This window comes from Hypanus sabinus, unplaced genomic scaffold, assembly GCF_030144855.1.
Source record: "Hypanus sabinus isolate sHypSab1 unplaced genomic scaffold, sHypSab1.hap1 scaffold_107, whole genome shotgun sequence".
Taxonomy (NCBI): domain Eukaryota; kingdom Metazoa; phylum Chordata; class Chondrichthyes; order Myliobatiformes; family Dasyatidae; genus Hypanus; species Hypanus sabinus.
In genome coordinates, this window is record NW_026779125.1 from 546,711 (window position 1) to 562,466 (window position 15,756).

General features: G+C 46.9%; 1 non-coding gene across 1 annotated transcript; it reads left to right on the forward strand.

The window, feature by feature from the left end:
- The first annotated feature begins 10,519 nt into the window (after positions 1-10,519).
- Positions 10,520-10,592, forward strand: trnav-cac (transfer RNA valine (anticodon CAC)). Its single transcript has one exon. It is a non-coding gene; the product is annotated as a tRNA-Val (tRNA).
- The last annotated feature ends 5,164 nt before the right edge of the window (positions 10,593-15,756 follow it).

Sequence of the window (15,756 nt, forward strand, 5' to 3'; positions counted from 1 at the left end):
GTTAAAACTCTCCACATTTCTAAAGTACACAACCAACCAGCATCCCTCTATCATCACCATCCTCCGTCTGGCAGAACCGGTCCTCACCTCAACAGTTTCTCTTTCTGCTTCTCCCGCTTACTCCAAATTCAATGGGTAGTTATGGACACCCGCATGTGTCCCATATATGTCTCCCTTTTCGTTGCCTAAGTAAATCAATCTACCAAACCAATGTACCACACTTTCCCTGGTAACTCACCCCAACTGCGTCGACCAATGTATTGCTGCCGCTTCCTGCATTCACACTGAGCTCGACAATGTCAACCACTTCGCCTCCAGCTTCCACCCCACCCGTGAACGTCCCACTCAATGCAAGCGAAGCAACGGGAGAAGTAACCAGAGGTCCAAGAGCCAGTCCTCATCGGAGGATCAGTGAGGGTGAGCAACTTTAAATCCCCGGGTGTTCCTAATTCCGAGGGTTTTCCCCGGACCCATCACAAGTGCAAATGCGAAGGAAGCTCGGCGGCGCCTTTGGTTTCGTCGGAGTTTGCGGAGATCGGCAGGACAGCTGGAAACTTGACACATTTCTGTAAATGTGATACCGAGTGTATCGACTGGCTGCCTCATGGCTCGGTATGGGAACATCAATGTCATTGAACGTAAGTTCCTACAGACTGTGGTGTGTTTGGCCCAGTACATGTCCGGTGAAGCTCTCCCACCATTGAGCACATCTATCTTTACGGACATTGCCATTGCTTACATGGTGGGTGGTGGGCGATGATGATTTTTGCTGAAACTTTGGGGGGGTGGGGCTATTGACTCCTTTTATGTTGCTTGTGCTGCTTCATTATTTCCCTCAATCCCCATTTTCCCGCCTTCTGCCTGTGACCTTTGACACACTGACTGATCAGAAAATTTTGCTATATAAAAAAAACAATTGTTCCGCCTTTACTGCCGTCCATAGCAATGAGTTCCCTAGATAGCAGAATTTTATCTTTATCTTTCTTCTGAAGGGGCGCCCTTGTATTCTGAGGCAGTGCCGTCTGGTCCTAGACTCCCTCCACTATGTGAATTATTCCCACCACATCCATACTCTCGCAGTCTTTCAATATTCTATAGTTGTCAATAATATGCACCCACATTTAATCAAACGCTTCTCACACGTAATCCCTTTAATCTCGGGATCATACCGTCCCATTGCATCATCAATGGGGACAGGAGAGGTTCCGGAGGATTGGAGGGTTGCCAGATGTTCTTCCCTTATTCAGGAAAGGGAGTAGAAATAGCCCAGGAAATTGTAGACCAGTGAGGCTTAATTCAGTAGTTCGTAAGCTGATGGAAAAGATCCTGAGAGGCAGTATTTATTGACATTTGGAAAGGCATAATATCATTAGGAATAGTCAGCATGGCTTGGTCAAAGGCAGGTCGTGCCTTACAAGCCTGATTGATTTTTTTGAGGATGTGACTAAACACATTGATGAAGGTAGAGCAGTAGATGTAATGTATATGGATTTCAGCAAGGCCTTTGATAAGGTACACCGTGCACGGCTTATTGAGAAAGTAAGGAGACATTGGATCCAAAGGGGCATTGCTTTGTGGATCCAGAACTGGCTTGCCCACTGAAGGCAAAGTGTGGTAGTAGACGGGTCAGATTCTGTATGGAGGCCGGTGACCAGTGGAGTGCCTCAGTGATCTGTTCTGGGACCCCAAGTCTTTGTGATTTTTATAAATGACCTGGATGAGGAAGTGGAGGGATGGGTTAGTAAATTTGATGAGGACACAAAGGTTGGGTGTGCTGTGGATAGTGTTGGGGTCTGTCAGAGGTTACAATGGGACATTGATAAGATGCAAAACTGGGCTGAGAAGTGGCAAATGGAGTTCAAACCAGATAAGCGTGAGGGGATATTGCCGCAAGGGCGCTCTGTGACGTTCAGCCGGTAAGGAGCTCCATTCCGGATTTGCTGTCCGTGCTAATCCCATAGCGTTCGTCTCTCCCGATGCTGCCCATAGGGATCTGTACACGAGCACCAGGACGCGTCCACGCACCGGTGGTCCTGTGATCTACGTGTACAGGAGCCAGACGTCCTCCCTGCACTTTGTAGTTCAGCCTGCGTCCAAAAGTAATTCAGTTTGCCTGCGTCGCCAGCGAGTAGACACTATATGAGGCTTTCTGTCGGAGAGGCTATGCGCTGGCAGGGAAAGAATTACACGTTCAGCTCTCCTTTTCTCTTCGCCGAAAGTGAGAGCCACAAACATCACCCACTATACTATCACCCTAGACACATCACAACAAACATATTGACGTCTATCTGTGACCGTGGTGAATGTCATCCCTCGGCGTCCTATGCAGCAAGGAGAAATCTCTCAGCTTACACAAACTATCCTAATATAATAATCGAGTGCTCAAAGAAATATTCTCATGAAACTATGCAAGAACTGCCCTGCCTTAACTTTACAAAGTGCTACATTTTTTCAAATTAAATTCCACCTGCCAATCCTTGACCACTTTCTAAGTTGGTCTATCCGCTTCATTGTCCAAGACACCACTGATACTGATATCATTTACAAACTTAGGAACCACCTGATTACCTCAAATTAGCCTCTGCCTGTCTAAATGCTGACAGATCCCAACACCCGCATCCCCTCCTGTAACTCTTCCACCAACGCTGTTAGACTCAACGACCTGCATTTATACATCTTTCTTCCATTTGCTGTACAGATCAAAGACAGATCGTATTTAACCATGATCTGCGAGGTGATGCATTTTGTAGGCAAAAGTAAGAGAGGGATGTCTACATTATTGATAAGGTTTTAGTGACTTTGAGATTTGTTTATAAATCCAAATATCCACGATGGCACTGGCAATACACGCGATGTATTGCCGACAGATCGCAAAATGTCTGGATGTATTTATTTTGAACCACTGTCGCTGCAATCTGAAGCCCCTAATTTCCCTTTAAGAAACGTACTGTTGATCTGTCTAAATTACTCAGCAGTTTAACGAGCTGCTGAAGGACCAGGTGGACTTGACTCTCGGGAATGCAGGTGCGGCACCTTTCAGCGATCAGCGAAGGTCAGCCATTAACATTGCCGGAAAAGAGGTCGGATCGGAAGACTTCAAGCCAGACTAAATCGCCGGGCTATGAAGCATCCTCTACCGGCATCTTCTTAGCCAAAGGCCAATGACTTGAAAACAAGATGCATTACGTCAGCGCAACATTGCAGTTTCGGAGGGAAATGAGGGACTGCTGTCTTCTCTGTTTCATGGAGACATGGCTCAGTTCGGTGGAACAGCCGGAAGGATTCTCGATCCACTGTTCGGAGAAGATAAGATGTATTGTGGTGCTGGGGGGGGGGGGGGGGGTGGAACGGCGGTGTTGTTTCATGATAAATTCGTCATGCTCTCCGTACATAGCGGTCTTGCCGCACTCTTGTTCCCCCAATCACAACATCCAATGATTGAGTTCTGTCGGTGCTGCTTACCGAGAGGTTCTCCTCATTGATCCGGACGGCACTTCACATACCGTCAGAGCAGATGTTAAGCAAGCAAACCATGTACTGAGTGACGCGACCAGCAGACAAGGAACTGCCTATCCTGAGGACTTTCAAATCATTGCGGGGTTTCTATCAGGCTTATGTAAGAAATTCTCGGCTTATTTGTCAACAGCACGTCATCCTCAGTACCAGCGGCTCCCGCACACTCGACCACGGTTAGAGCACGATCAGGAAAGCCTACCATTCCACCCACAGACCATATTTCGGGCATTCTGAACGTCTGGTTTTCTTTCTCCTACCTCCACCCAGGCGGAGGGTGAGGAACCAGACACCAGATGTATCGGCAACAATGTCGCGGGAATCGGAGGGCAGAGTACTGAACAGAAACAAAAATTACCCAGGGCTTATAAGAGAATCGTAATGTTACCATCTTTATAATGACACTGGAGAACGAGTGTTTCCCACTGATTCATTCAGAGCCCAGAGTGTTTCTTAACCTGAAGCATTGGGTGAACACGCGGTCTGCAAAGTGCTGAACAGTAGATTCGTGACAATATTTATCACATTTATTCATTATTATTCAGCTATAGGTTTTGTTTCATATTTTGGTGGTTTGATAGTTGTCTACTGATGCAGTCAGAACCTTATCAGCTTTCCTAGTGGTTTAGTGGTTAGGATTCGGCGTTCTCACCGCCGCGGTGGGGTTCGATTCCCGGTCAGGGAATTAAGATATTGCCTGCTGCAATTTAATGTGTTTATTTTAAATTATTTTGTGTATTAACTTGCTTCCACAACAACCCGATTCCTGTCGATGCTTAACCTTCATCCGCCTGATTCAGCACCATAAAATCTCAAAATATATGAGCAGAACATGACATTGTGAAAAATAGCGCAGGTGCTGTCTCAATAAAGCTCGAAATAACTGTGCGAGGTCTTACAGACAATAACTTGCAATCGATACAATGTAGGTTTGATCTTCTTCACTCCTCACTGCAACTCAATCCACTCAGAGATGCTGTCTGTCTGTAGAAGAGGGTGACCATACATTTCCCATATTGGACTCTGGTCCTACTCACTCAGTTTGCGACATCATCTTGACTCATCTGCACGGGGTCATCTCTGCTCAAATCTCAGTGAGTATTGTCAGGTCCAGTCGTGTTTATCGCCGTGTGCACAGGGACGGTGAGGGACAGGTACAATGAAACACTTGCAGCATCATTGCAGGCTCGAAAAGACAGACAGTACGCAACGCATATATTGTACAATTCTGCGTCATTAACAAAAGATGGATATCAATCTTGTGCCAGTTTCAGGCTTGGAAATGATTCCTCAGGCAAACTGATGTCATAGATTGCGAACTATTATATCCACGGGAGAGCATCCAGGCCCAAGAAAGGCTGTTTATTCCTTTTCTTTAAACAGACAGACAACAGAATGAAGGGAAGTGTCTAGTTCTTTTCAGCCAGCCTTGGCATTCAATGAGATCAGGCTGGCCGAGACTTTTTCTCAATCCCCCCCCCCCCCCCCGCCATACAGCAGTTGCCGGTCAAAAGTCGGCAGGTCACCTCCACCAAATCTTCTACCGTCCCCCCAGGTGAGAGGAGATAAACTTCTATCGCCCGCCTTTATTTCAACGCCCTGACAGCGCCTCCAGCTTCGATCAGAAACATATTGATAATAATGTTATATAATGGGACATTGTACTGAGTTTTGCTCGGTATTGACGGGATTTTGTGGATGCAGAAGCAGTCAGAGTCTGTGGGAGGGAACAACACTTGGTGAAACCCTTTCCCCAACTGGATAACACGGTGGATTGACATCTGCATACACGAATGGGAGCAAGGTAGGTTGCACGTCATTTGACGAGATTTGTTGATATCGGACAATTACACCGCTCAGTGACAATTGGCGAGGGTGATTTTGACGGAAGGTCAGCGAACCGATTTGTCTATGGCAATAGCGGGGTCGCTCGCTGGACAAAAGAGCAATGGGGAGTCTGTACAATGAGGGATATGAAACCGGCGAAAGCTTTTCACGTTCAGAGACCGTGCTGCCCACTTCAGTAAAAGGATGAAGTCCACTTCTTTACACTGACGCTGAAATATCCGTTCTCTGCATTTGATTCTTTTAGTTTTACAAGTCGGTAAAGCTGCAAACTACAAAGCGTTTATGCTGCCCAGAGGGGGATTGGTCAGAGTCGTAATAGAAATGAAAGTTGCACAATGAGTGTAAAAATCTATAAATCTGCCGGCTGGTACGTAGTTGTCAAATGAACACAGACAGCAGCCAGGATGTTAAATTTTTATTGGCAGTGAGGTTTCTATTCCCTGGCGCTGCAGTTTGAGCGCTGCAAACAGGATTCGAACAATGCGCGGAAAATCCCCATTGGATTTCAAGTCCAACGCCTTAACCACTCGGCCATCGCAGCTCCATTAATGTTCATTGCACCCACTGTAGCACTACAACTGAAGTCATGGTTGTACTTACTTTCGGTAATGGAAAAGGTGATTCATCATTCCAATACAAATAGTATAATTCGACAGCTTTGGAATTTGTTCCAACACAGTTATATCAGAACGTGAATGTGGACCGATAACACTGCCGTCAGTATCGTAACTGAAGGAGATTTCCATTGTTGGGGATAAAGGTCGGGATCAGAATCAGGTTTATAATGACGGACATATGTCAACATTACATTGTTGTTATATATTCTACACCTCCTGAACCGAATTTTAAAATTGCATTTGCCTTCCTTTACCGCTGACTAAGCCTGGAAGTAAACATTCAGGGAATATTGCACAAGTTCACTTTGCACCTCTGATTTCAGAAAACCTTCCCCATTTAGAGACTTTTTATCCTTTCTTCCAAAGTGCATCACCGTACCACACGATGATCTATTTGACAAATCTCCTCCCTTTCCCCTCAACTGTCTTTGATCTTCAAACTGCTTGGAATCTTTTGAGTTATCTATCACGTTCAAGTCAGGCTACCTTTCTTTTATTGTCCTTTCTTCAGCCTAACTTCCTTCTTTCAGAGTGGAGTGACAGTCATAATTCTCCAGTCATCAGCATCTATTCTCGAACATCAAGTCAAGTCACTTTTATTTTCATTTCGACCATAACTGCTGGTACAGTACATAGTAAAAATGAGACTACTTTTTGAGGACCATGGTGTTACATAACACAGTACAAAAAACTAGAGTAAACTACGTAAAAAGCAACACAGAATAGAACTACACGAGACTACAGACCTACCCAGGGCAGCATGAAGTACACAAAACAGTACAGGCATTACAATAAATAATAAACAAGACAATAGGGCAGTAAGGTGTCAGTCCAGGCTCTGGGTGTTGAGGAGTCTGATAGCTTGGGGGGGGGGTGAAACTGTTACATCGTCTGGTCGCGAGAGCCCGAATGCTCCGGTACCTTATTCCCAAACGGCAGGAGGGAGAAAAGTTTGTAGGAGCGGTGCTTGTGGTCCTTCATAATGCTGGTTCCTTTGTGGATGCAGCGTGTAGTATAAATGTCTGTAATGGCGGGAAGAGAGACCCCGATAATCTTCTCAGCTGACCTCACTATCCGCTGCAGGGTCTTGCGATCATGAATGGTGCAGGTTCTGAACCAGGCAGTGATGCAGCTGCTCAGGAAGCTCTCAATACAACCCCTGTAGAATGTGATGAGGATGGGGGTGTGGGAAATGGACTTTCCTCAGCCTTCGCAGACCGTAGAGACGCTGCTGGGCTTTCTTTGCTATGGAACTGTTGTATATATATATATATATTGATACGTGAAGGAGTGCCTACAGAATCTCGTCAGTTACCACTTCCAGAACCCTTGTGTGTAGTCCAACTGGTCCCGATGACATCTAACTTCTGTCCTTTCAGCTTCACAGGCACCTTCTCCAGGTGATAACATCCACTCTCACTGATGCCCTCTGACACGTGTTTCTCGCTGCCTGCCATTATGCTGGAGTCTTCCACAGAGCAGCCTGGCGCAAAATATTCATTCAGTCCGTCCCTTTTCTTTTCCCCCCATTACTGCTTCTTCCGCGTCATTTTCCAGCTTTCTGATACCCACACTCGCGTCCCTTTTAATATTCATATGCCTGAACAAAGGTATTTTCTCCAGTATTGGCCAGTTTTAAAAGCGTCCCAAACCTCCGGATTCCCTCTAATGCTTGCTACATTATAAACCCTCACTTTTGGCTTTATGCTGTCTTTACTTTCTAGTATCAGCCATGGTTGCCTCATCCGCCCTTTCCAATATTTATTCTTATTTAGGATGCACTATTCCAATTAACCCGTAAAGCACCAGCCATTGTGGATTTTATCTCAGCCATGCTAGTGCCCCTTTCCAATCCACTGGCCCGCTCCAGACTTGGGTCGCCGTTCTTTTCTGCCAGTAACAGGGTCGAGGACTATTATCGTCCCTGTTTCTATTTCTGCGAGTGACGGGGTGGAGGACAGTTATGGTCCCTGCTTTCTTTATTCTGCGAGAGTGTCTGATCATAAGACCCTGGGGCATATTCTGACCGTCAACCGATTGAACTCCCGCCAGTCCCGTTGGCCATTGTTCTTTGGGCGGTTCAAGTTTACCCTCACGTACTGTCCAGGATCCAAGATCGGGAAGCCGGACGCGCTATCCCGCCAGCATGACTCCAAGGATGACACCTCCATTCCCGAGACGATCCTCCCACCATCCTGCGTGAGGCCACCCTCACTTGGGAGATCGAGGCTAAGGTAAAGGAAGCCCAGCGGGACGAAGCCGACCCAGGGAATGCAACCGGCGATCGCCTGTACGTGCCGGTCTCCGTCAGGCCTCAGGTTCTCCAATGGGGTCACACATCCCGGTTCACCTGCCACCCCGGGAGTGATCGGACCCTGGTAACGGACCCGGCGATCGCCTGTACGTGCTCGTCTCCGTCAGGCCTCAGGTTCTCCAATGGGGGCACACATCCCGGTCCCCTGCTACCCCGGGAGTGATCGGACCCTGGTAACGGACCCGGCGATCGCCTGTACGTGCCCGTCTCCGTCAGGCCTCAGGTTCTCCAATGGGGGCACACACCCGGTTCACCTGCCACCCCGGGAGTGATCGGAACCTGGTAACGGACCCGGCGATCGCCTGTACGTGCCGGTCACCATCGGGTCTCAGGTTCTCCAAAGGGGTCACACATCCCGGTTCACCTGCCACCCCGGGAGTGATCGGACCCTGGTAACGGACCCGGCGATCGCCTGTACGTGCCGGTCTCCGTCAGGCCTCAGGTTCTCCAATGGGGGCACACACCCGGTTCACCTGCTACCCCGGGAGTGATCGGACCCTGGCTCTCCTGAGGAAGCACTTTTGGGTGCCGTCCACGGAGGGGGCACCCATTCCTATGTCTCGGCTTGTTCCATCTGTGCCCGAGGAAAGGACTCTCATCGACGACCCGCGGGTCTTCTTCGTCCTCTAGCTGTTCCTGGTCGTCCCTGGTCACACATCGCCCTAGACCTCTTCACCGGTCGACCCCCCTCCCACGGAAACACAGCTGTCTTCATTGTGGTAGACCGATTCTCCAAGGCGTTGCGCTTTGTGGCCCTCCCTGAACTCCCTTCCTCTAAAGAAACCGTAGATCTTCTCGTCCGCCACGTCTTCCGCCTCCACGAATCCCCGCGGACATCGTCTCCGATCGAGGTCCCCAGTTCATCTCGCAGCTATGGAAGGCCTTCTGTCAGGCCTTAGGTGCATCGGCCAGCCTGTCATCCGGCTTCCACCCCCAGTCGAACGGGCAGACGGAAAGGATCAACCAAGATCTGGAGCCATCACCTCCCGTGGGTTGAGTACGCCCACAACTCTATGGTGAGCTCTGCCATTGGGAGGTTTCCGTTCCAGTGATCCCTTGGGTACCAACACCCGCTGTTCTCCGCGCAAGAAGAACAGATTGCGGTACCGTCGTTTCGGGACCATATAGACCGGTGCCGTAAGATTTGGAAGAAAACACGCGCGGCCCAACTCAGATCAACAAATCAACATAAGAAAACAGCCAACCGACACCGGACTCCGGCACCGGAGCTTTCAACCTGGGCAGAGGGTGTGGCTTTCCTGCAAGGGCATCCCGCTCAAAAGAGAACATAGGAAATTCGCCCCCCGCTTCCTGGGACCATTCAAGGCTGGAAAGGTTATCAATCCCACAGCGGTCCGCCTGAAATTGCCAAGGTCCATGCGCATTCACCCAACTTTTCATGTGTCTCAGTGAAAACCAGTCTCCGTCAGCCCCATGTGTCCCCCGGCTGAGACTCCCCCACCTGTCCGTCTCATCGACAACAATCCGGCATACACTGAACGACGACTACTGATGTGCGCCGTCGGGGCAGGTGTCTCCAATACCTGGTGGACTTGGAAAGGTACGGTCCTGAAGAGAGTTCCTGGTTCCCCCGTTACTTTCCCCGAGACACTTCCGTCATCCAGGACTCTAATCGGAACCATCCAGACAGGCCTGGAGGATCGGCGGGAGGCTCCTGTTGGCGGGGGGTGGGGGGGTTCTGTCTAGATCTCTTCTGGCAATCGCCTACATGGCTATGTTCCTCAGGAATTGTGCCTCAATCACCTCGTTTAGTTCCCAATCATTCCCAGGTTCCAATAACTACGAACACCTGCTTTCCATCAGCAAATGCAGTGTAAAAATCCTGTGACCACAACAAGGAGCTGCCAGATCGTTGGTTGACTCGTGTTTGAGTAACCTCACCCCATGGTTCTTAGGACGATCAGTTCTAAGTCGAGCATCGTTTCTGAATTCTGTACTGAAACCAAGACCCCGGGTAAACACTGCCTTGTCACCCATTCCTCGCCCGTGTTCAGCACTTAGGTTTGTTCCACAGCCACGTCTTTGTAACACTCTACCTATACCCATATTCTAGGGAATAAAGTCCTCAACTATTTAATACGTGTTACTGAAAACGGAAAGTAACAGTGGGCAATGTTTTGTTCTTATTGCTGTACTTCAGAGCAGGGCGGGGAGGGGATGTCTCGGGTCATTGCTCAAGAGCGCAAAGCACTGAGCGCTTTGCACGGTTTCTGTGGTGTAGTGGTTATCACATTCGCTTCACACGCGAAAGGTCCCCAGTACAATCCTGGGCAGAAACATTGTTTGGGTTTCATTGCTTCAAATGAACTTGAGATACAACTTTTCAGTTTGTGTTCAAGTTTACTGTCATGGGCATCCAGGTGTAAATATAATGAACATTTGCTTTTCTAGCAGTAGCGCATTGTATTTCAAACCTGGCAAAGGTAACTTAAAGAAAGAAGAATTAGTAGAAATTATATATAATTTCCAGTCGAATATAAACGGATTTAAACCTAAGGAGGTTTGTGGATAACGTACACTGCGTAACGGGAGAATTAGCCTTCAAACCTATTGTCATGTATTGTCGCATGAGGATGCACTGTGGTTTCAACGGAGCTCACATCTCAAATGTTGTCATTGAGACTAACATCAGGAAGAATAACCGAGTGCTGCAAAATTTTAAACCTACTTTAACATGTTAAATTGCTTTCTTTTTCCAACCCCCTGTATTCCACCCCTTCCTAGTCCCACCATACAGACTCTGTTCAAATTCTCCGCCACGGTCTTCTAGGTTCCACCTTTTCCGTCTGCCTCTCCTCTCTCTCTATCTCTCACTCACCCCCCCCCCCCCCCACACACACACACACACGCATTCAATCTCTCTGTTTTTCTTTGTTTTCTCTGTCGCGAGCAGCACCACAACCACCCCACGTCAGCCGCGCAAATACTTGTGCTTCTTACAGTTTAAGCCGCGGTGAAAACAGTTGGTAACATTAACACCCAAATTATTCAGGACTCGAATCTGCCAGCGCCCGGTATTTACGGCATTATATTAATCTTCGGTTACCTTCTCGCCTTTTTCAATACCGCAGAGATTTGGATTCTAATATAAACCGCGATCATTTTCCTGTTACCCCTCTAATTTTACCCCACTTTCTTGTGCCGATAACATCAGTCATGGAGAAGGAACAATGTAAAAACAAGGCCGTGCCGAAAGTATTCAGACTGCCTACTCTGATTAACATGCACCGGGAACATCTCTACAATCCATGTACCTATCCGAAATTTTCAAACGTTGAGATCGAGCACGTATACACCACTTGTGCCGACAGCTCATTCCACACCCTCGCGATCCTCTGAGTGAAGAACATCCCCCACTTCTTCCCACTTGAACTTCTTATCTTTCAAATTTACCCCATCACATCTGTTTGTAGTTCCCACGAACCACAGTGGAGAAAACTTTTTTTTTGTATTTGCCGCATCTGTGCCCTCATGATTTTCAATACCTCTGCCAAATCTCCTCTCTATCTTCTACTTTGCAAAGAATGCAGTCCTAACCGATTGAAACTTTCCCTATAATCAATAAATCCATGCGAGTCAATATCTTTGTGAAATGTTGTTGTACTCATTGAACCTCGTGTATAACTTTCCTGTAGAAAAATAACCGAATCTGCGCACGATACTCAAATTAGGCCTCACCAAATCTTATATAACGTCACCCATGAGACCGTTTTGCCCAGCAACCAACCTATTAACCCGAGCCAACGTATTAACTAACCTATTAACCCTGGCCTAACCACTGGGACATTTAGAATTATCAATGAACCTAATAAGAGGAAAGTCTTTTTATTGTGAGAGAAAATCAGAGACTCCCGAGGATCCCATGCCGAATAGGAAGGAACATATAATCTTTCTCACGGAGGAAGCCGGAATTAAACTCCGACGTCCCGAATTTTACTATCGTTATGCGAAGCGAACTGCCTCTGTACCCTTGCCTCGATATATCATGAGTCCACGTCGCCCATTTCTAGTCACTAGTCATAAGATTGTCTCTCATTCGCCGGTTTGGTCTCTTTTTTCCGATTAGGACTGTACCAGCCCTGATGAATCACACTGTTCTCCAGCCTTGTTTTGCATTGGCTTCCCTTTTCCATTCCCTTCAGCATGTCTGGTGCGGTGTTTTGTATCAATAGTTTCATGAGCGCTGATCTCGGAACTGGGTCAAGGGAAACGAGAATCCCAAACGGGGAAGGATAAATAAGTAAATGCAGAACACAATCCAGAATATTTAACAAAATGGTTCAAGGGGTTCGGGTTAAATATCAGAGAATGTCTACAGTATACAATCGGAAAATCTTACTGTCCGTTGACATCCACGAAAAACAGACGAGGGCACCGAGGAATGAGAGACATAAATTACCTGTGAAATTTCCTCCTACAAACCTCAATGCATGCACACTGGTAATAGTCATTTCAAACCTGTCGGACTGATACTGACTCTCTGGTCTAACCATGACTCTGAATCTCATAAATCTATAAATCCACTCGGTTATACAAAAAAACGAAACCTAATTTTGTCCAAAATCGTCGAAAGCGCATGTTTTTTAATGCAGGCATCATCTGGAAAACATCACCGGCGCCGTTATCAGACTCCCCATATCCTAACTGAAATACAGAGGCCAGACCTCAATGCAATACTTCACATGTAGCCTAATGATAATTTTATAATGAATCGTCAGAAATTTGTCGATTCCCTAATAGTCAATTCATCGACTGATAAATGCAATCATCCCACAGCGCCTTCTCTACCACCCTGCCAACATGTGTAGCCGTTTTCAATGCGGTGTGAACTTGGATCCCGAGAACCGTCTCCTCATGAATATTGTTGTAAATCTCAATACTACGAGCAAACTGTTTATTTAGATGTAATGGCCTAAGGTACAAAAAAACACAACAGGACGCCCAATCATTAGCAGGATGTAGAGATAGATGTATATAGGGAGGTAAGGGGAGGATACATTAAAAATAATAGGGTGTAATACTTGATGAATTTAATCTCCGAAATACTGCGCGGGACTGCCCAAGCGTCAACAACTTCGATTGGCTGAAGTGCGTTCATTGCTCCCAGGAATGCTTTGTGAGGTTAAATAAAAATGATACTAAAAGTCAAATGGTTGAATTCGATCACCGTTGAAGGAATGAGTTTGTTCGATTGGCTGATGTGTTAGCGTGGAAGTTGCTTGGGACCGATGGCCATCACTCTGCTGGTTTACAGGTGTTTAGACAGAACAGATAGAACTGATACGCAGACATTAAAGTCTAAGACCTTAAATGCGCGGACCGTAGTTTAGGTGGCATGGGGTAGGAAATCGCAAATGACGCCGGGAAAGTGTGCAGCCTTTAGGAAAACAGTGGAAGAATGTTCCTGTTCGAATCAAGGGCAGTGATGACAAAATTAGGGCAGTTCATTTGGCAATGGTCATGGAAGAAATAAACAGATATGTCCAGATACAGGCAGCTTGGATCAAAACAGGTCCTTGTGACGTAAAAGGGTCATGGCAGCACTTTAGTAGATCCATGAATATTCCTTTTTTTAAAAATTTTAGAAGAGAAACGTGAAATACTGCCTTTAAAATACTGTACAAAATTCTTGAGCATATGTACATAGGGTGCCACCGACTTTTGCACCGTACTGTAGTAATTTTATATTCGCACTGTACTGCTGCCGAAAATAAATCATGGCATATGTGTGTGATGATAAACCTGTTTCATACGTTGATTTCAATTGTAGTCTGAGAGTGGGGAGGGGGGGGGGCAGGGTGAGAGGGGATTCCAGGGAAAAGCGGATGGGCGTGGGGAAGGAGCGGAAGCACCAGACTGATATTCTGTAATAAACAATAAAGAAATTGTTTGGAATCAATTCTCCTTGCCGGGTATTTCAGGGATTTGTGTGCCCTGGTATAACATTCCTGCCATCTATCCCACAATCCTCCCGTGGAGGTCCATCCTTGTCCAATCCTTATCAGAACCTAATGTATTGAAAGTGCGGGAGACAGCTAATGTTGTGTCCTTATATAAGGGAAGCAAGCTACAAGCCAGGGAACTACTGGTTGGACAGCTTTACAGCAGTAGAGAGTCGGCTAATGGATGGGATTCGGATGGGCAGGATTTACCTGCAGAGAGAAGTAGTATCGCTGACTTGCAGTGAGTTTGACACAGTGAGCCAAGTGCAGGTGGAATTCAGTGTATGGACGTATGAGGGATACACTTCGGAATGAAAGGTTAATGTGTCGAAACGTTTCTAACTGAAGAAAATTCAGGAGTGATAAATACATAAGGATTTTTGGGTCTTTGTTCTAGATTCCCTGAAGGCTAACTTGCAGGTTATTTCGGAGTTATGAAGGCAAATGCAATGCGGGAACTCATTTCCAGGGGACTCGAATTTGCTGCCTCGGAATGTGTGGAGACCAAGTCACTGAGTCCAGTGAAGAAAGGGGTTTAAATATTTTGATTGGAGAGGTTGCTAACGGCTTATTGGAGGAAGGAGATTGAGGTTGAGGAACAGATCACCCACTAAAGGATAGGTGAAATAATTCGATGGAACGAATGGCCTACTTCTATTCCGATATCCTGTGGATTAATTGTTTTATCCCATGTCAATAGATTGTCTGAATCAACCATCGGGCCTTCACACACAGCCTTACTAAATTGCCTATCGGTGGCTTCTGCTACATTGCGGTCATTACACCTCTTTGTTATTGAGTAAAGTACACCCAGGGAAACAAAGAAGGAAGGTTCCTTCCTCATAAATTCAGGCAATAACCTTTAGAAATTGACTCGCTTCAGATGATAATTCGACTTTGAGCAGAATATTGTGAGTAGAACACCGCTAAAATTTCATACCATCGCACTGAACACAGGTAAACTCGACAGTTGAAGTTAGGATATCGGTAGACGTGGATATTGCCAGCGGACTGAGAACTGAGAGACGTGCGGATGTTGGATACCATCAGCTAACTCTCTCTGCGGTGCTGCCTGAGCAATCTGAGCAATCCGAGCCGGTCCCGATCTGATCACCGGGCGCTCAGTGAATTCCGCCCCATCTCCGGATGAATGCAGTATTTCCGCTCGGAGACTCGTTTCCTTTCCGTCGCCGAGATGCAACGGTTTTGTAGGTCAGTTGAGTGTTGCGTATTTACGTTGTGATGAGGGATACATTATTAAAAGAAGGATGGCGGTAAGGAAAACGGGAACATGGGGAAAAATGAGGAAAATAAATTTAATGAGTTTAATAACTCGTAGGGGGTTGGCGTCGCGGGCTGTGGGTCTTTTCCCGTGCTGTGTCGCTCGGGCACGAAACCAGTTTTATGCTCCCTGCAACCCCACTCTCCTGTGACAGCCCGTTCTACAGTGTGCAGATGGACAACACTGTGATTGCCTCTGAGAAGAACTTAAATAGCTTGT